Here is a 17658-nt window from a genome sequence, read left to right on the forward strand (position 1 = left end):
CCGAGTGTCCCTCACACTGAGGCAGAGTGTCCCTCACACTGAGTGTCCCTCACACTGAGGCAGAGTGTCCCTCACACTGAGTGTCCCTCACACTGAGGCAGAGTGTCCCTCACACTGAGGCAGAGTGTCCTTCACACCGAGTGTCCCTCACACCGAGTGTCCCTCACACTGAGGCAGAGTGTCCCTCACACTGAGGCAGAGTGTTCCTCACACTGAGTGTCCCTCACACTGAGTGTCCCTCACACCGAGTGTCCCTCACACTGAGGCAGAGTGTCCCTCACACTGAGGCAGAGTGTCCCTCACACTGAGTGTCCCTCACACTGAGTGTCCCTCACACTGAGTGTCCCTCACACCGAGTGTCCCTCACACTGAGGCAGAGTGTCTCTCACACTGAGGCAGAGTGTCCCTCACACCGAGTGTCCCTCACACTGAGGCACAATGTCCCTCACACTGAGTGTCCCTCACACAGAGTGTCCCTCACACTGAGGCAGAGTGTCCCTCACCCTGAGGCAGAGTGTCCCTCACACTGAGGCAGAATGTCCCTCACACAGAGTGTCCCTCACACTGAGGCAGAGTGTCCCTCACACTGAGTGTCCCTCACACAGAGTGTCCCTCACACTGAGGCAGAGTGTCCCTCACACCGAGTGTCCCTCACACTGAGGCAGAATGTCCCTCACACTAAGGCAGAGTGTCCCTCACACCGAGTGTCCCTCACACTGAGGCAGAGTGTCCTTCACACCGAGTGTCCCTCACACCGAGTGTCCCTCACACCGAGTGTCCCTCACACTGAGGCAGAGTGTCCCTCACACTGAAGCAGAGTGTCCCTCACACTGAGGCAGAGTGTCCCTCACACTGAGTGTCCCTCACACCGAGTGTCCCTCACACTGAGGCAGAGTGTCCCTCACACTGAGTGTCCCTCACACTGAGTGTCCCTCACACTGAGTGTCCCTCACACTGAGTGTCCTTCACACCGAGTGTCCCTCACACTGAGGCAGAGTGTCCCTCACACTGAGGCAGAGTGTCCCTCACACCGAGTGTCCCTCACACTGAGGCAGAGTGTCCCTCACACTGAGGCAGAGTGTCCCTCACACTGAGTGTCCCTCACACTGAGGCAGAGTGTCCCTCACACTGAGGCAGAGTGTCCCTCACACTGAGGCAGAGTGTCCCTCACACTGAGTGTCCCTCACACTGAGGCAGAGTGTCCCTCACACCGAGTGTCCCTCACACTGAGGCAGAATGTCCCTCACACTGAGTGTCCCTCACACTGAGTGTCCCTCACACTGAGGCAGAATGTCCCTCACACTGAGGCAGAGTGCCCTCACACTGAGTGTCCCTCGCACTGAGACAGAATGTCCCTCACACTGAGTGTCCCTCACACTGAGTGTCCCTCACACTGAGGCAGAGTGTCCCTCACACCGAGTGTCCCTCACACTGAGGCAGAATGTCCCTCACACTGAGGCAGAGTGTCCTTCACACCGAGTGTCCCTCACACTGAGGCAGAGTGTCCTTCACACCGAGTGTCCCTCACACCGAATGTCCCTCACACTGAGTGTCCCTCACACTGAGTGTCCCTCACACCGAGTGTCCCTCACACTGAGTGTCCCTCACACTGAGGCAGAGTGTCCCTCACACTGAGGCAGAATGTCCCTCACACTGAGGCAGAGTGTCTCTCACACTGAGGCAGAGTGCCCTCACACTGAGTGTCCCTCACACTGAGGCAGAGTGTCCCTCACACTGAGGCAAATTGTCCCTCACACTGAGGCAGAGTGTCCCTCACACTGAGGCAGAGTGCCCTCACACTGAGTGTCCCTCACACTGAGACCGAGTGTCCCTCACACTGAGTGTCCCTCACACTGAGTGTCCCTCACACTGAGTGACCCTCACACTGAGACCGAGTGTCCCTCACACTGAGTGTCCCTCACACTGAGTGTCCCTCACACTGAGTGACCCTCACACTGAGGCAGAGTGTCCCTCACACTGAGTGTCCCTCACACTGACTGTCCCTCACACTGAGTGACCCTCACACTGAGGCAGAGTGTCCCTCACACCGAGTGACCCTCACACTGAGGCAGAGTGTCCTTCACACTGACTGTCCCTCACACTGAGTGTCCCTCACACTGAGGCAGAGTGTCCCTCACACTGAGTGTCCCTCACACTAAGGCAGAGTGTCCCTCACACTGAATGTCCCTCACACTGAGGCAGAGTGACCCTCACACTGAGTGACCCTCACACTGGGTGACCCTCACACTGAGTGACCCTCACACTGAGGCAGAGTGACCCTCACACTGAGTGACCCTCACACTGGGTGACCCTCACACTGAGTGACCCTCACACTGAGGCAGAGTGTCCCTCACACTGAGTGACTCTCACACTGAGGCTGAGTGACCCTCACACTGAGTGTCCCTCACACTGAGGCAGAGTGCCCTCACACTGAGGCAGAGTGCCCTCACACTGAGGCAGAGTGTCCCTCACACTGAGTGTCCCTCACACTGAGACCGAGTGTCCCTCACACTGAGTGTCCCTCACACTGAGTGTCCCTCACACTGAGACCGAGTGTCCCTCACACTGAGTGTCCCTCACACTGAATGTCCCTCACACTGAGGCAGTGTGTCCCTCACACTGAGGCAGAGTGCCCTCACACTGAGTGTCCCTCACACTGAGTGACCCTCACACTGGGTGACCCTCACACTGAGTGACCCTCACACTGAGGCAGAGTGACCCTCACACTGAGTGACTCTCACACTGAGGCTGAGTGACCCTCACACTGAGTGTCCCTCACACTGAGTGACCCTCACACTGAGTGACCCTCACACTGAGGCAGAGTGACCCTCACACTGAGTGACCCTCACACTGAGGCAGTGTGTCCCTCACACTGAGGCAGAGTGCCCTCACACTGAGTGTCCCTCACACTGAGGCAGAGTGTCCCTCACACTGAGGCAGTGTGTCCCTCACACTGAGGCAGAGTGCCCTCACACTGAGTGTCCCTCACACTGAGGCAGAGTGTCCCTCACACTGAGGCAGAGTGTCCCTCACACAGAGTGTCCCTCACACTGAGTGACCCTCACACTGAGTGACCCTCACACTGAGTGTCCCTCACACTGAGTGACCCTCACACTGAGGCACCGTGCAGATTCAGTGAGTTAATGACTGAGAAGCTGGTTAACTCTGAGAGTGAGCAGCACAGTCTGCAGCGCTGCTGTCTCTGTGTCGGTAGCGTGGCCGAGCGGTCTAAGGCGCTGGATTTAGGCTCCAGTCTCCCCGGAGGCGTGGGTTCGAATCCCACCGCTGCCAAGAGGTTTTCTCTCATTGCCGCTTGCACTTGTTGGGCTGTTTTACCGACAGCCGCAAAATTTATCTCTGCTCAGTTCTTTTTGTGCCCGGAATCAGCGGATGTCGGAGCCACTCCCCTCACTCACTACCCTCACTCCCCTCACTCACTACCTCCTCACTCCCCTCACTCACTCCCCTCACTCACTACCTCCTCACTCCCCTCACTCACTCCCCTCACTCCCCTCACTCACTACCTCCTCACTCCCCTCACTCACTCCCCTCACTCCCCTCACTCACTCCCCTCACTACCTCCTCACTCCCCTCACTCACTACCTCCTCACTCCCCTCACTCACTACCTCCTCACTCACTACCTCCTCACTCCCCTCACTCACTACCTCCTCACTCCCCTCACTCACTACCTCCTCACTCCCCTCACTCACTACCTCCTCACTCCCCTCACTCACTACCTCCTCACTCCCCTCACTCACTCCCCTCACTCACTACCCCCTCACTCCCCTCACTCACTACCTCCTCACTCCCCTCACTCACTACCTCCTCACACCCCTCACTCACTCCCCTCACTCACTACCTCCTCACTCCCCTCACTCACTACCTCCTCACACCCCTCACTCACTCCCCTCACTCACTACCTCCTCACTCCCCTCACTCACTACTCACTCCCCTCACTCCCCTCACTCACTCCCCTCACTCACTACCTCCTCACTCCCCTCACTCACTCCCCTCACTCACTACCCCCTCACTCCCCTCACTCACTCCCCTCACTCACTACCTCCTCACTCCCCTCACTCACTACCTCCTCACTCCCCTCACTCACTACCCCCTCACTCCCCTCACTCACTCCCCTCACTCACTACCCTCACTCACTCCCCTCACTCACTACCTCCTCACTCCCCTCACTCACTACCCTCACTCACTCCCCTCACTCACTACCTCCTCACTCCCCTCACTCACTACCCCCTCACTACCCTCACTCACTCCCCTCACTCACTACCTCCTCACTCCCCTCACTCACTCCCCTCACTCACTACCCTCACTCACTCCCCTCACTCACTACCTCCTCACTCCCCTCACTCACTCCCCTCACTCACTACCCCCTCACTCCCCTCACTCACTACCCCCTCACTCCCCTCACTCACTACCTCCTCACTCCCCTCACTCACTACCTCCTCACACCCCTCACTCACTCCCCTCACTCACTACCTCCTCACTCCCCTCACTCACTACCCCCTCACTCCCCTCACTCACTCCCCTCACTCACTACCTCCTCACTCACTACCTCCTCACTCCCCTCACTCACTCCCCTCACTCACTCCCCTCACTCACTACCTCCTCACTCCCCTCACTCACTCCCCTCACTCACTACCTCCTCACACCCCTCACTCCCCTCACTCCCCTCACTCACTCCCCTCACTCACTCCCCTCACTCACTCCCCTCACTTACTCCCCTCACTCACTACCTCCTCACTCCCCTCACTCACTCCCCTCACTCACTACCTCCTCACTCCCCTCACTCACTACCTCCTCACTCCCCTCACTCACTCCCCTCACTCACTACCCCCTCACTCCCCTCACTCACTCCCCTCACTCACTACCTCCTCACTCCCCTCACTCACTACCTCCTCACTCCCCTCACTCACTACCCCCTCACTCCCCTCACTCACTCCCCTCACTCACTACCCTCACTCACTCCCCTCACTCACTACCTCCTCACTCCCCTCACTCACTACCCTCACTCACTCCCCTCACTCACTACCTCCTCACCCCCCTCACTCACTACCCCCTCACTACCCTCACTCACTCCCCTCACTCACTACCTCCTCACTCCCCTCACTCACTCCCCTCACTCACTCCCCTCACTCACTCCCCTCACTCACTACCCTCCTCACTCCCCTCACTCACTCCCCTCACTCACTACCCCCTCACTCCCCTCACTCACTCCCCCTCACTCACTACCTCCTCACTCCCCTCACTCACTACCTCCTCACTCCCCTCACTCACTCCCCTCACACACCCCTCACTCACTCCCCTCACTCACTACCTCCTCACACCCCTCGCTCACACCCCTCACTCCCTACCTCCTCACTCCCCTCACTCACTCCCTTCACTCACACCCCTCACTCACACCCCTCACTCCCCTCACTCACTCCCCTCACTCACTCCCCTCACTCCCCTCACTCACTCCCCTCACTCACACCCCTCACTCACATCCCTCACTCACATCCCTCACTCACTACCTCCTCACTCCCCTCACTCCCCTCACTCACTACCTCCTCACTCCCCTCACTCCCCCCACTCACACCCCTCACTCACTCCCCTCACTCACTACCTCCTCACACCCCTCACTCACACCCCTCACTCCCTACCTCCTCACTCCCCTCACTCACACCCCTCACTCACTCCCCTCACTCACTCCCCTCACTCACACCCCTCACTCCCCTCACGCCCCTCACTCACTCCACTCACTCACTCCCCTCACTCACTCCCCTCACTCACTCCCCTCACTCACTCCCCTCACTCACTCCCCTCACTCACACCCCTCACTCACACCCCTCACTCACACCCCTCACTCACACCCCTCACTCACTCCCCTCACTCACACCCCTCACTCTCCTGACTCACTCACTCCCCTCACTCACACCCCTCACTCCCCTGACTCACTCACTCCCCTCACTCACACCCCTCACTCCCTCATTCACACCCCTCACTCCCTACTCACACCCCTCACTCCCCTCACTCACTCCCCTCACTCACACCCCTCACTCCCCTCACTCACTACCTCCTCACTCCCCTCACTCACTACCTCCTCACACCCCTCACTCCCCTCACTCACACCCCTCACTCACTACTTCCTCACTCCCCTGACTCACTCCCCTCACTCACTCCCTTCACTCACTCCCCACTCACTACCTCCTCACTCCCCTCACTCACTACCTCCTCACTCCCCTCATTCACTCCCCCCTCACTCCCCTCACTCACTTCCCTCTCACTACCTCTTCACTCCCCTCACTCACAACCCCCTTACTCCCCCCACTCCCCTCATACCTTTGCTCATTACCTCCTCACTCCCCTCACTAACCTCACTACCTCCCCACTCCCCTCACTCCCTCCCTTCATTCCCCTCACTGCCCTAACTCCCCTCACTCACTACCTCCTCATTCCCCTCACTGTCCCCTCACTCCCCTCACTCTATCTCCTCACTCCCCTCACTCACTACCTCCTCACACCCCTCACTCACTACCTCCTCACTCCCCTCACTACCTCCTCACTCCCCTCACTACCACCTCACTCCCCTCTCTCACTACCTCATCACACCCTTCACTACCCCTCTCTCCCCTCACTACCCTCTGTCACTACCTCCTCACTCCACTCACTCATTACCTCATCACTATCCTCACTACCCTCACTCATTACTTCCTCACTCCTCTCACTAACACTCACTCACTACCCCTCACTCACTTCCTCTTCACTCCCCTCACTACCCCTCACTCACTTCCTCCTCACCTCCCTCACTCACTCCCCCCTCACTCCCTCCTCACTCCCCTCAATCCCCTCACTACCCCTGACTACCCCTCACTGCCCTCACTCCCTCCTCATACACTCCCTCCCTCTCACTATCCCTCACTCCACTCACTACCCCTCACTCCACCCTCACTCCCCTCACTCCCTTCTCACTCAATCCCCTCACTCCCTTCGCTACCCCTCACTACCCCCCTCCCCTCACTCCCTCCTCACTCACTCCCTCCTCACTCCCCTCGCTACCCCTCACTCCCCTCACTCCCTCCTCACTCACTCCCCCTCACTCCCCTCATCATGCATGGGCAGCACGGTAGCACAGTGGTTAGCACAGTTGCTTCACAGCTGCAGGGTCACAGCAGTGCTAACCACTGTGCCACAAGGCCAACTTGAACATGTTGGACCCAGCAGCCTCACCAACACCAAACCATCACCAGCGGAGAGGCTGATGGAGTTCGTATGGAGTCAAGCCCAAAATCACCGGGATGCGGTAAAGGAGGCCCTCACGATGGCGATGAGATGGGTAATTGAGACCGCGCTGGTCCCCTTAATGGGAAGGATGGATAAGGTGGAACGACAGCTGGAGGCGCAAGGAGCGACGGTCCGGGACGCGGAGATAATGAGGGTGAGAGCAGCACGGTGGCACAGTGGGTTAGCACTGCTGCCTCACAGCGCTGAGGTCCCAGGTTCGATCCCGGCCCTGGGTCACTGTCCGTGTGGAGTTTGCACATTCTCCCCGTGTCTGCGTGGGTCTCACCCCCACAACCCAAAGATGTGCAGAGTAGGTGGATTGGCCATGCTAAATTGCCCCTTAATTGGAAAAAATGAATTGGGTATATTAAATTTATAAAATTTAAAAAAAGAGATAACGCGGCTGACTGTGGACATGGTGGTTCGCACTGTTGCCTCACAGCGCCAAGGTCCCGGGTTCAATTCCCGGCTGGGCACTGTCTGTGTGGAGTCTGCACGTTCTCCCCGTGTCTGCGTGGGTTTCCTCCGGGTGCTCCGGATTCCTCGCACAGTCCAAAGACGCGCTGTTAGGTGGATTGGCCGTGATAAATTGCCCCTTAGTGTCCAATGGTTAGGTGGAGTTACTGGGTTACGGGGATAGGGTGGAAGTGAGAGTTTATGTAGGATGATCTTTCCAAGGGCCTGTGCAGACTCGATGGGCTGAATGGCCTCCATTGCACTGTCGTATTGTATGATTGTCCATAGACAAGACCAATGTGACTGCAGTATTTCATAGAACAGAGAACATACAGTGCAGAAGGAGGCCATTCAGCCCATCGAGCTGCACCGACCCACTTAAGCCGTCACTTCCACCGTATCCCCGTAACCCAATAACTCCTAACCTTTTTGGTCACTAAGGGCAATTTATTCCTGTGGATTATTTAGAAATGGACCTGGTGATTCAGCCTGTTGTAAATGATGAACCTTTCCCATCGTAAGAAGTCTTACACCAGGTTAAAGTCCAACAGGTTTGTTTCAAACACCAGCTTTCGGAGCGCTGCTCCTTCCTCAGGTGACATCCTCCCATCGCCGTGTCCAACCGAATATTAATTTGATCATCAAATAAGAGACAAATCTAATGGCAAACTCAAGGTAATGTGGGACATTTACTTTTCAATGTGAATTATAATATTCCTGCTCTTTGCAATCGCTTTTGAAGTCCATGTTATAGTAAAAAAGAAAGACAAAGTGTTTAAAAGTTTCTGGCAGCGGTGGGATTCGAACCCACGCCTCCGAGGAGACTGGAGCCTTAATCCAGCGCCTTAGACCGCTCGGCCACGCTACCGACCGCCTGCAGTAGCGCCCGGTGAATTCATCAATCTGCCAAATCCTCAACACAAACCCATCACCGGGAGGGAGGGAGGCAGGAGTGAGTGAGGCAGGAGGGAGTGAGGCAGGAGGGAGTGAGGTTGGAGGGAGTGAGGTTGGAGGGAGTGAGGCGGGAGGGAGTGAGGCAGGAGGGAGTGAGGCAGGAGGGAGTGAGGCAGGAGGGACACAGAGAGGAGGGAGTGAGGCCGGAGGGAGTGAGGCCGGAGTGAGTGAGGCGGGAGTGAGTGAGGCAGGAGGGAGTGAGGCAGGAGGGAGTGAGGCCGGAGTGAGTGAGGCGGGAGTGAGTGAGGCAGGAGGGAGTGAGGCAGGAGTGAGTGAGGCAGGAGGGAGTGAGGCAGGAGGGACACAGAGAGGAGGGAGTGAGGCCGGAGGGAGTGAGGCTGGAGGGAGTGAGGCCGGAGTGAGTGAGGCGGGAGTGAGTGAGGCGGGAGTGAGTGAGGCAGGAGTGAGTGAGGCAGGAGGGACACAGAGAGGAGGGAGTGAGGCGGGAGTGAGTGAGGCTGGAGGGAGTGAGGCGGGAGTGAGTGAGGCAGGAGGGAGTGAGGTTGGAGGGAGTGAGGTCGGAGGGAGTAAGGCTGGAGGGAGTGAGGCGGGAGGGGAGTGAGGCGGGAGGGAGTGAGGCAGGAGTGAGTGAGGCAGGAGTGAGTGAGGCAGGAGTGAGTGAGGCAGGAGGGAGTGAGGTTGGAGGGAGTGAGGTCAGAGGGAGTGAGGCTGGAGGGAGTGAGGCAGGAGGGAGTGAGGCAGGAGGGACACAGAGAGGAGGGAGTGAGTGAGGCCGGAGGGAGTGAGGTCGGAGGGAGTGAGGCCGGAGGGAGTGAGGCCGGAGTGAGTGAGGCCGGAGGGAGTGAGGCCGGAGGGAGTGAGGGAGGAGGGAGTGAGGCTGGAGGGAGTGAGGCTGGAGGGAGTGAGGCTGGAGGGGAGTGAGGCTGGAGGGAGTGAGGCGGGAGGGAGTGAGGCTGGAGTGAGTGAGGCTGGAGTGAGTGAGGCTGGAGTGAGGGAGGCTGGAGGGAGTGAGGGAGGCTGGAGGGAGTGAGGTTGGACGGAGTGAGGTCGGAGGGAGTGAGGCTGGAGGGAGTGAAGCTGGAGGGAGTGAAGCAGGAGGGAGTGAAGCAGGAGGGAGTGAGGCGGGAGGGAGTGAGGCTGGAGTGAGTGAGGCTGGAGTGAGTGAGGCTGGAGTGAGTGAGGCAGGAGTGAGTGAGGCTGGAGGGAGGGAGGAGGGAGGGAGTGAGGGAGGAGGGAGGGAGGCTGGAGGGAGTGAGGGAGGAGGGAGGGAGGCTGGAGGGAGTGAGGGAGGAGGGAGGGAGCTGGAGGGAGTGAGGGTGGAGGGAGGGAGGCTGGAGGGAGTGAGGGAGGAGTGAGTGAGGCTGGAGGGACACAGAGAGGAGGGAGTGAGGCTGGAGGGAGTGAAGCTGGAGGGAGTGAGGCGGGAGGGATTGAGGCAGGAGGGACACAGAGAGGAGGGAGTGAGGCAGGAGGGAGTGAGGCTGGAGGGATTGAGGCTGGAGGGATTGAGGCTGGAGGGAGTGAGGCTGGAGGGAGTGAGGCGGGAGGGAGTGAGGCGGGAGGGAGTGAGGCAGGAGGGAGTGAGGCAGGAGGGACACAGAGAGGTGGGAGTGAGGCAGGAGGGAGTGAGGCAGGAGGGAGTGAGGCCGGAAGGAGTGAGGCTGGAGGGAGTGAGGTCGGAGGGAGTGAGGTCGGAGGGAGTGAGGCCGGAGTGAGTGAGGCCGGAGGGGAGTGAGGCCGGAGGGAGTGAGGCTGTAGGGAGTGAGGCTGGAGGGAGTGAAGCTGGAGGGAGTGAGGCGGGAGGGATTGAGGCAGGAGGGACACAGAGAGGAGGGAGTGAGGCAGGAGGGAGTGAGGCTGGAGGGATTGAGGCTGGAGGGAGTGAGGCGGGAGGGATTGAGGCAGGAGGGACACAGAGAGGAGGGAGTGAGGCAGGAGGGAGTGAGGCTGGAGGGAGTGAGGCGGGAGGGAGTGAGGCGGGAGGGAGTGAGGCGGGAGGGAGTGAGGCAGGAGGGAGTGAGGCAGGAGGGACACAGAGAGGTGGGAGTGAGGCAGGAGCGAGTGAGGCTGGAGGGAGTGAGGCTTGAGGGAGTGAGGTCGGAGGGAGTGAGGTCGGAGGGAGTGAGGCCGGAGTGAGTGAGGCTGGAGGGAGTGAGGCCGGAGGGAGTGAGGCCGGAGGGAGTGAGGCTGGAGGGAGTGAGGCTGGAGGGAGTGAGGCAGGAGGGAGTGAGGCCGGAGGGAGTGAGGGAGGAGGGAGTGAGGCCGGAGGGAGTGAGGCTGGAGGGAGTGAGGCCGGAGTGTGTGAGGCCGGAGGGAGTGAGGCATGAGGGAGTGAGGCATGAGGGAGTGAGGCTGGAGGGAGTGAGGCGGGAGGGAGTGAGGCTGGAGGGAGTGAGGCGGGAGGGAGTGAGGCGGGGAGGGAGTGAGGCGGGAGGGAGTGAGGCCGAGTGAGTGAGGCTGGAGGGAGTGAGGCATGAGGGAGTGAGGCCGGAGGGAGGGAGGTTGGAGGGAGTGAGGCGGGAGGGAGTGAGGCCGGAGGGAGTGAGGCCGGAGGGAGTGAGGCGGGAGGGAGTGAGGCCGGAGGGAGTGAGGCAGGAGGGAGTGAGGCAGGAGGGAGTGAGGTTGGAGGGAGTGAGGCAGGAGGAGTGAGGCTGGAGCGAGTGAGGCAGGAGGGAGTGAGGTTGGAGGGAGGGACGCCGGAGGGACACAGACAGGAGGGAGTGAGGCCGGAGGGAGTGAGGCTGGAGGGAGGGAGGCCGGAGGGAGTGAGGCTGGAGCGAGTGAGGCAGGAGGGAGTGAGGCCGGAGGGAGTGAGGCAGGAGCGAGTGTGGCTGGAGCGAGTGAGGCTGGAGCGAGTGAGGCAGGAGGGAGTGAGGCCGGAGGGAGTGAGGCTGGAGGGAGGGAGGCCGGATGGAGGGAGGCCGGAGGGAGGGAGGCCGGAGGGAGTGAGGTTGGAGGGACACAGAGAGGAGGGAGTGAGGCGGGAGGGAGTGAGGCCGGAGGGGAGTGATGCTGGAGGGAGTGAGGCATGAGGGAGTGAGGCGGGAGGGGAGTGAGGCTGGAGGGAGTGAGGCAGGAGGGAGTGAGGCCGGAGGGAGTGAGGCGGGAGGGAGTGAGGCATGAGGGAGTGAGGCTGGAGGGAGTGAGGCGGGGCAGGGAGTGAGGCAGGAGGGAGTGAGGCAGGAGGGAGTGAGGCAGGAGGGAGTGAGGCGGGAGGGAGTGAGGCCGGGAGGGAGTGAGGCCGGAGGGACACAGAGAGGAGGGAGGGAGTGAGGCCGGAGGGAGTGAGGCCGGAGGGAGGGAGGCCGGAGGGAGTGAGGCGGGAGGGAGTGAAGCTGGAGGGAGGGAGGCCGGAGGGAGTGAAGTTGGAGGGAGTGAGTTTGGAGGGAGTGAGGCAGGAGGGAGTGAGGTTGGAGGGAGTGAGGCAGGAGGGAGTGAGGCTGGAGCGAGTGAGGCAGGAGGAGTGAGGTTGGAGGGAGGGAGGCCGAGAGGGAGGCCGGAGGGAGTGAGGCTGGAGCGAGTGAGGCTGGAGGGGAGTGAGGTTGGAGGGAGGGAGGCCGGAGGGACACAGAGAGGAAGGAGTGAGGCCAGAGGGACACAGAGAGGAGGGAGTGAGGCAGGAGGGACACAGAGAGGAGGGAGTGAGGCCAGAGGGACACAGAGAGGAGGGAGTGAGGCAGGAGCGAGTGAGGCTGGAGGGAGTGAGGCGGGGAGGGAGTGAGGCCGGAGGGACACAGAGAGGAGGGAGGGAGGCCGGAGGGACACAGAGAGGAGGGAGTGAGGCAGGAGGGACACAGAGAGGAGGGAGTGAGGCAGGAGGGACACAGAGAGGAGGGAGTGAGGCCGGAGGGACAAGAGAGGAGGGAGTGAGGCAGGAGGGACACAGAGAGGAGGGAGTGAGGCAGGAGGGACACAGAGAGGAGGGAGTGAGGCAGGAGGGACACAGAGAGGAGGGAGTGAGGCCGGAGGGACACAGAGAGGAGGGAGTGAGGCAGGAGGGAGTGAGGCCGGAGGGACACAGAGAGGAGGGAGTGAGGCCGGAGGGACAAGAGAGGAGGGAGTGAGGCAGGAGGGACACAGAGAGGAGGGAGTGAGGCCGGAGGGACACAGAGAGGAGGGAGTGAGGCAGGAGGGACACAGAGAGGAGGGAGTGAGGCCGGAGGGACACAGAGAGGAGGGAGTGAGGCCGGAGGGACAAGAGAGGAGGGAGTGAGGCAGGAGGGACACAGAGAGGAGGGAGTGAGGCCGGAGGGACACAGAGAGGAGGGAGTGAGGCAGGAGGGACACAGAGAGGAGGGAGTGAGGCCGGAGGGACACAGAGAGGAGGGAGTGAGGCCGGAGGGACAAGAGAGGAGGGAGTGAGGCAGGAGGGACACAGAGAGGAGGGAGTGAGGCCGGAGGGACACAGAGAGGAGGGAGTGAGGCCGGAGGGACACAGAGAGGAGGGAGTGAGGCAGGAGGGGACACAGAGAGGAGGGAGTGAGGCAGGAGGGACACAGAGAGGAGGGAGTGAGGCCAGGAGGGACACAGAGAGGAGGGAGTGAGGCCGGAGGGACACAGAGAGGAGGGAGTGAGGCCGGAGGGACACAGAGAGGAGGGAGTGAGGCGGGAGGGACACAGAGAGGAGGGAGTGAGGCCGGAGGGACACAGAGAGGAGGGAGTGAGGCCGGAGGGACACAGAGAGGAGGGAGTGAGGCCGGAGGGACACAGAGAGGAGGGGAGTGAGGCAGGTGTCCTGCCCGGACATTCACCGGATGTTTTCCTCCCTCCCGTTAAAACCCGATGCTCCTCCTGTTTAACACACCGGCTTTAATTTGTCCTCAGGGAGAGTCCGACTGGGTTGTAAAGTGGGATCAGCGGCTTCATTGTTAATGTCAGCCCACTGGTGACAATAATAAAGATAATTATTATTATAACTGAACCGGTCTCCCGCCTGAGGGGCATCCGGGATTTCCTGATTAGAGGATGAACACTTCACATTCCTCATCTGACCGAAAACGTGCATCAGCAAAATCCCCGTTGTGGGGCCTTGACTGGGTGGGAATGTCTCACTGGGTGGGAATGTCTCACTGGGTGGAAATGTCTCACTGGGTGGGAATGTCTCACTGGGTGGAAATGTCTCACCGGGTGGGAATGTCTCACTGGGTGGGAATGTCTCACTGGGTGGAAATGTCTCACTGGGTGGGAATGTCTCACCGGGTGGGAATGTCTCACTGGGCGGGAATGACTCACTGGGTGGGAATGTCTCACTGGGTGGGAATGTCTCTCCGGGTGGGAATGTCTCACCGGGTGGAAATGTCTCACCGGGCGGGAATGTCTCACCGGGTGGGAATGACTCACCGGGTGGGAATGTCTCACCGGGTGGAAATGTCTCACCGGGCGGGAATGTCTCACCGGGTGGGAATGTCTCACTGGGCGGGAATGTCTCACCGGGTGGAAATGTCTCACCGGGCGGGAATGTCTCACCGGGTGGGAATGTCTCACCGGGTGGGAATGTCTCACTGGGCGGGAATGACTCACCGGGTGGGAATGACTCACTGGGTGGGAATGTCTCACTGGGCGGGAATGTCTCACCGGGTGGGAATGTCTCACTGGGCGGGAATGTCTCACCGGGCGGGAATGTCTCACTGGGTGGGAATGTCTCACCGGGTGGGAATGTCTCACCGGGTGGGAATGTCTCACTGGGCGGGAATGTCTCACTGGGTGGGAATGACTCACCGGGTGGGAATGTCTCACTGGGTGGGAATGTCTCACCGGGTGGGAATGTCTCACCGGGTGGGAATGTCTCACTGGGCGGGAATGACTCACCGGGCGGGAATGTCTCACTGGGTGGAAATGTCTCACTGGGTGGGAATGTCTCACCGGGCGGGAATGTCTCACCGGGTGGGAATGTCTCACCGGGTGGAAATGTCTCACCGGGTGGAAATGTCTCACCGGGTGGGAATGTCTCACTGGGTGGGAATGTCTCACTGGGCGGGAATGACTCACCGGGCGGGAATGTCTCACCGGGTGGGAATGACTCACCGGGTGGGAATGTCTCACTGGGTGGGAATGACTCACCGGGTGGGAATGTCTCACCGGGTGGGAATGTCTCACCGGGCGGGAATGACTCACCGGGCGGGAATGTCTCACCGGGTGGGAATGTCTCACCGGGTGGGAATGACTCACCGGGTGGGAATGTCTCACCGGGTGGGAATGTCTCACTGGGCGGGAATGTCTCACCGGGTGGGAATGACTCACCGGGTGGGAATGACTCACCGGGTGGGAATGTCTCACCGGGTGGAAATGACTCACCGGGTGGGAATGTCTCACTGGGCGGGAATGTCTCACCGGGTGGAAATGTCTCACTGGGTGGGAATGTCTCACCGGGCGGGAATGTCTCACTGGGCGGGAATGACTCACCGGGTGGGAATGTCTCACCGGGTGGGAATGTCTCACTGGGCGGGAATGACTCACCGGGTGGGAATGTCTCACCGGGTGGGAATGTCTCACCGGGCGGGAATGTCTCACTGGGCGGGAATGTCTCACCGGCTGGGAATGTCTCACTGGGTGGGAATGTCTCACCGGGCGGGAATGTCTCACTGGGTGGGAATGACTCACCGGGTGGAAATGACTCACCGGGTGGGAATGTCTCACCGGGTGGGAATGACTCACCGGGTGGGAATGTCTCACCGGGTGGAAATGACTCACCGGGTGGGAATGTCTCACCGGGTGGGAATGACTCACCGGGTGGGAATGTCTCACCGGGTGGAAATGACTCACCGGGTGGGAATGTCTCACTGGGCGGGAAGTCTCACTGGGCGGGAATGACTCACCGGGCGGGAATGACTCACCGGGTGGGAATGTCTCACCGGGTGGAAATGTCTCACCGGGTGGGAATGTCTCACCGGGTGGGAATGACTCACCGGGTGGGAATGACTCACTGGGTGGGAATGTCTCACTGGGTGGGAATGTCTCACCGGGTGGGAATGTCTCACCGGGTGGGAATGACTCACCGGGTGGGAATGTCTCACCGGGTGGAAATGACTCACCGGGTGGGAATGACTCACCGGGTGGGAATGTCTCACTGGGTGGGAATGTCTCACCGGGTGGGAATGTCTCACCGGGTGGGAATGACTCACCGGGTGGAAATGTCTCACCGGGTGGGAATGTCTCACCAGGTGGGAATGTCTCACCGGGTGGAAATGTCTCACTGGGTGGGAATGTCTCACTGGGTGGGAATGTCTCACTGGGTGGGAATGACTCACCGGGTGGGAATGACTCACCGGGTGGGAATGACTCACCGGGTGGGAATGTCTCACTGGGTGGGAATGTCTCACCGGGTGGGAATGTCTCACCAGGTGGGAATGTCTCACCGGGTGGAAATGTCTCACTGGGTGGGAATGTCTCACTGTCTGCATGTTCTCCCCGTGTCTGCGTGGGTTTCCTCCGGGTGCTCCGGTTTCCTCCCACAAGTCCCGAAAGACGCGCTGTTAGGTGAATCGGACATTCTGAATTCTCCCTCTGTGACCCGAACAGGTGCCGGAATGTGGCGACGAGGGGATTTTCACAGTAACTTCATTGCAGTGTTAATGCAAGTCTACTTGTGACAATAATAAAGATTATCATTAACTCCCGCTCTCCCCCATTGCCCACCCGACTGATTGAAACTTCCAACTGAACCGGTTTTCGGGGCAATAATCCTTCTCTTCTCCCGGTTTCGGCACCTGTTCTCCCGATCCCGTCTCACTCCGGGATCTTCCTGATTTTCTCCGTCCAAACCCTTCGTTTCTGAAACCTCAGTTTGTGAATTGGACATTTTACCTGATTGATGGCGGAACCGTTTAACCCTCTTTCCGGAATCGGAGAGTCGGATCGATCAAGGCAGGAAAACTGCGCTGGATTCAAATTCCTCCTGAAGAATACCACACCAGGTTAAAGCCCAAGAGGTTTGTTTGGAATCACTGGCTTTCGGAGCACTGCTCCTTCCTCAGGTGAGGAAAATGAACCAACGTTAATCCCAACACCGACTGAACCTTTCTCCTGGAGGGAGAGATTCCCGGAGAAAGTGTCCTTTGGGAATGGGATCCGACTCACTCCCTAATGTCATTCCCAAGCTGGACTGTCCTTTTCAAAAGGACAAGTTGTTGTTTAAGTGGGAAACTGGCTGGGTGACGTCCAAACTCACATTAAACCCTTTCAATTAAAGTTTAATCCCTTTGAAATAAGAGATTTCCGACTCTGTGCAGAGAAAAAGCAATAAAGTTTTAAAAAAAGCTAAATCCGATTTGCCCACTCATCCGAGGCGGTTAATCCCCGAGGAAACCCGGCCAGCGACACGTGGATTAGTCACCAGGAAACCGGCCTGGGGGTGGGGGGATGACGACAGGGGTCTACAATCCAACAGGCCACCGTTATAATGTCCATTTAATTACATTTCAAAGCTGAGAGTGTGTGTGGGGAGGTAGGGGAGGGTAGGGGAGCGGGAGAGCGAGGGGAGGAGAGGGAGAGGTGAGAGAGGGAGGGAGCGAAGAAGGGAGAGAGGGAGAAGGGAGGGGCCAGAGGATCACAGTCCGCACACAAGATTATTCACAACCAATAGTCAGTATTACAGTCACAGCAAAACCAGAACTCCTACACTTACAGAGGCTTGGAGCAAGATAGAGAGTGAGAGAAAGAGTAAGAAGAGATCGTGAGAGCGAGAGAGAGTGTGTATGTGTGTGTGAGAGAGAGAGTGAGAGAGCCTGTGTGTGAGAAAGTGTGTGCGTGCGAGAGAGTGAGTGTGCATGTGTGTGAGTATGTGTGAGAGTGTGTGTGTGTGTGTGTGTGTGTGTGTGTGAGAGAGAGTGTATGTGTGAGAGTGTGGGAGTGTGTGAGAGAGAGAGTGTATGTGTGTGTGTAAGAGAGTGTGGGAGTGTGTGAGAGAAAGAGTGAATGTGTGTGTGTGTGTAAGAGTGTGTGGGAGTGTGTGTGAGAGAGTGTATGTGTGTGTGTGTAAGAGAGTGTGGGAGTGTGTGAGAGAGAGAGTGTAT

General features: G+C 59.2%; 2 non-coding genes across 2 annotated transcripts; one reads left to right on the forward strand and one right to left on the reverse strand.

Moving 5' to 3' along the window:
- The first annotated feature begins 3209 nt into the window (after positions 1-3209).
- Positions 3210-3291, forward strand: trnal-uag (transfer RNA leucine (anticodon UAG)). Its single transcript has one exon. It is a non-coding gene; the product is annotated as a tRNA-Leu (tRNA).
- A 5227-nt stretch (positions 3292-8518) lies between these two features.
- Positions 8519-8600, reverse strand: trnal-aag (transfer RNA leucine (anticodon AAG)). The gene has a single exon. It is a non-coding gene; the product is annotated as a tRNA-Leu (tRNA).
- Between the last annotated feature and the right edge of the window lie 9058 nt (positions 8601-17658).

The sequence above is a fragment of the Scyliorhinus torazame genome, chromosome 31 (assembly GCF_047496885.1).
Source record: "Scyliorhinus torazame isolate Kashiwa2021f chromosome 31, sScyTor2.1, whole genome shotgun sequence".
Classification (NCBI taxonomy): domain Eukaryota; kingdom Metazoa; phylum Chordata; class Chondrichthyes; order Carcharhiniformes; family Scyliorhinidae; genus Scyliorhinus; species Scyliorhinus torazame.